At 35.8% G+C, this 3949-nt stretch overlaps 1 pseudogene; it reads right to left on the bottom strand.

The window, feature by feature from the left end:
- Window positions 1-2581: 2581 nt before the first annotated feature.
- LOC122276808 lies at window positions 2582-3165 on the bottom strand (annotated as a pseudogene).
- Between the last annotated feature and the right edge of the window lie 784 nt (window positions 3166-3949).

Here is a 3949-nt window from a genome sequence, read left to right as displayed (position 1 = left end):
CTTATTCGTCAAAACAATCAATAGACAATTTGATGGTTGGTTAAGCATACGAAAACTTGATATAATGGACTGCAATTTGTCAAAAGGGGGAAGAAACTAAAGCAAAGTGGGAAATGATATAACCATATCCAGACTTGATTCAGCAAAGCTTTAAATCCGAAATATAAAAGTATTTGGATTATTAAAAAACCATATCTAGAAGCCCAATGCAGTATTAATCAACTTCTAAAAACATCAAAATATCCCAACACCATCACAAAACAGAAGAACAAAAAACCTTCTTCTTATGTTCTTTTCTGTGGTAAATTAAGAACACGGCAATTGTTGGCAGGTAGGAAATGGGTGAAAAAAAGCTCATCTTACATCTTTACATAAGCTTCCCACATAAAACTAAATTGCTTAACATCTAACCAATTAAAGTTTCAAAGGTTTGAGATCTTTAACACCTCGTCTATCCCTAATAAAGATCTGGTTTTTAAGGTGACTCAGAAAGAGAGGGATAACCAACAGAATCATCGACGTTTTAACATCTATCTTAGAACAAATTAGCTAAGCAGGCAAGATAAGAACTCAAGATAATCATCGACGTTTTAACGACTTTCATGTAAAAGTATTAGAAACTAAATGTCAAGTTCATCAATTTCAACAGCTCTCTTATACTCACATTCCAAACATTATGCAAACCTGATTTTAAAACATCTTGAAAAAACAAAAGTATATCACACGACACACGAGAGGGAAACTTCAACACAACCATCCCCACTTGGGCACCAACTTATTTCTCAAAAATGAGCCGACCACTAAGAACCGACACTAGTTCTCTACTTATGGACCACTGTATTAAAAGAAAAAAAAAACCGTAAAAAGTAAAATTTTCAACATCACAATCACAACAACCACGAAATGCTTTTCATTGCCCAAACTGCACTCATCTATATATATATATATATATATATATATATATCGAAAGTGCTAGTAGTACTCAAATGTCTTTAATTTGCTCTGATGAACATTTGAATTGGATACATACATCATGAATGATATCATCTAAACATGAAACCCAGTTTTTAACACTAGGCCAGGTTAATATATTTAGAAGGTCGATCTGTTTCTGTCAAAGCAATTTTACATGCAGATTTGGAAGAGTAGCAATATTGATCATTCAGGCATTTATGTTAAAGGAAAATATATAAATTAATTATAGCTTCCTTTAATATTCAGTTGTTCTTTTCTGATAAATTCCACTGACTAATCATAGAAAAAGAGATCGCTAGGCCGGTCACTGACCAAATGATTGTCGCAAAGAGAAACTATATCTTATCGTTTCAACCAAAACCCAACACAAAATCAAAACTCACTTCAACCAAACCCTCATCTTGAAGAGAAATACAAGCATCGTTCATCCTCTAAGCAAAACTCAGCACAAAATCACAAAGATTTGGGGGAGATACGGTAAATAGAGGGACTCACTGGCTTGAACGGTGAAGACGACGGCGAAGACGAATAGCGACAATGAACGGCGATTCCCAACAGTGACGGCGAACGGCGACAACGAACGGAGTGGTGCATTGGCTAGGGTTTGTGAAACGAAGGGAAGAGGGAGAGGGAGTCGGGACTCTGCCTTGGTTCAATAATCAAAACACACGGACGGTATCGGTTTCGACTGATAATCAACTTGGTTCAACCCGCAAATGACGTGGATCCAAATAACCCGACTTTTGTCGGTTGGGCTCAAGCCGGTTATTGCGGACGGATCGGCCCATTGCTTTTTATGCATAGGCCTACTCTCAACTACTGTTGAATACTTGAGAATTATTTTATTTTTGCATCAACAGGCAGTGTGAGTTTAATTTATACTAAATAAAGAAAAGGAATAATATCGAAAATCATCTAGTAGAAAGGTTACCATAAAAAAAAAAAAAAAAAAAAAAAAAAAAAAAAAAAAAATTAGTGGCACATTTACCCTCCTCTTCATCAGAGTTAATCACCTTAACTCCTTGGGGTTGGGTCTCTTCAGTACACTCTTTGGAGGAACCACCAATATCGTTGCAGAACGACCTTTTTCTTCGCACAGCCCTTTTCGCACTGCAACTCAAGAATTAAGCAAAACCAAATCGTTTAAAAGAGATTAGTTTTGAGATACCACCCTCTTTTATCTTGCTCTTGTGCATGAGCCGGTTTCTTGTAAGGCAAGAATATTGTTAGAAGACTTTGCCACAAAGAGAGAGCTTGGAAAAAACATGTTCAATTAAAGTATTTAAATTATCAAAGAACTCACCCTGATATCAGCTTCAGTCAAGAAACAAAAGGTAATGAAGCTACCATCCATTCTTACAGTGCAGGAAGCATTAGGTTTCTAGATTTGACTTCTAGACCACTGCAAGCATGAGGGGAGGAGTCACAAAGAGATGTTATGGTAGGCATTTAGTTGGTAAGCAGATAAGTAAATAAGATAATTATTGAATTGCAGTTTCAATAAGAGAATTACATAAGAACAGAAAGATTGACCCTAAAAAAGCTTTAAAAATTTGAAGGGATGATAAAATTGAAAACCAAATCTGGAATTCTCCACAACTTTTTGCTATACTCCAGAAACTATGTACTTTGCAACATCAGCATGACAAGTAAGCTTACATGCTTTCTCATCAGGGATCTCAATGGAGAATTCTTGCTCAAAAGCCATAGCAAGCTATACCAGCAGTACATGTCAAGTCTTTTTGAAAATCAGCTATATCAGTAACCTATTAAAGTATTTGAGTGAAAAAAACATTAATTTTCTTTGATCATGGGTTAAGTTTTGTGAAAACATTTGTCTCAAGATACAACATTATCCAACAAGCAGGTATGTTCAATATACAAAAGATAATAGCATTACAATAGAATTTGTGATTTGTTGTTTCCGCAAAAATTTAGGAGGGACACATAACACAGTCTATAATAACTTTGGAAGACAACTATCAACTACCTTAGAGGCATCGATTTTATCAAATTTCTTAACCAGTTCAAGCACTCGGTCCATTATTTGATCAGAGCTGGTTGTAGTTGATGAGCACACCTTGCGACTCAATTGCTTGAGCACAATACCAATTATCAGCTAATAACCAGCTTTCAGCTGATACCCCCCACTCTCACATGCCTCAAGATGGAATATCTTATACTTCGCATTTTAAGAAGAGCTGAGAAAGCAGAAAACAATTAAATAATACAACTCTGTTCCAATATGAAGCACGCATTATACGACAGAAAGGATATGGGTAACTGAACAGCAACTAGTTAATAACAAGATTGGAGTGACGAAAGGAACTCATAAGTTTGAACCAGTTAGGAAGGTTCTCAACATCCAAATGCTCACTTTATTCTTTGCAAGTACATCTACAATACTCATATTATGTAAGCAAATGATGTTTATAGTTACGACAAACTTGACTTAGCTCGGACTTATACAAACTGCAACACTTTGGCCCAGAGATTCAACTTCACCTAAATATGTAGCCTACACTCATATGCGGCAAGTAAGGTCTAGCAATATGTGAAAACTACTAGATCCATCACAAAATACAAGTCTATACCAGAATAGAAAAATACCAAGAACCTACAGAAGAATTTTAACCTCTAGTGGTTTTTAAGCATTGCTTGCCTGTTAGTGATCGGGGGACCACAAACAGTATCTTATGACACCAAGGAACATAGGATCATGTATTCTGTTTAGCACGTTGTTGCTGCCATTGTTGCCATTATGGGGACTGAAGTGGGTGAACAGGACATGATGGGTAAGATGCAGTTTAAATAATCAAATGAGCAAGTTAAAGATAATGATAGTATATTTGTAGATGAAAGCAGCTTTAGATTTGGGTCTAATATGTTGTCTTTTATGTTCTTTTTTTATACTCTAATTTTGGTGAACTGCAAGTCTGCATGGCAAGTTTAATACCAAATAGTGGTAAAACAT

The sequence above is a fragment of the Carya illinoinensis genome, chromosome 9 (assembly GCF_018687715.1).
Source record: "Carya illinoinensis cultivar Pawnee chromosome 9, C.illinoinensisPawnee_v1, whole genome shotgun sequence".
NCBI classification, from domain to species: domain Eukaryota; kingdom Viridiplantae; phylum Streptophyta; class Magnoliopsida; order Fagales; family Juglandaceae; genus Carya; species Carya illinoinensis.
This window is presented reverse-complemented; position numbering and strand designations above follow the sequence as displayed.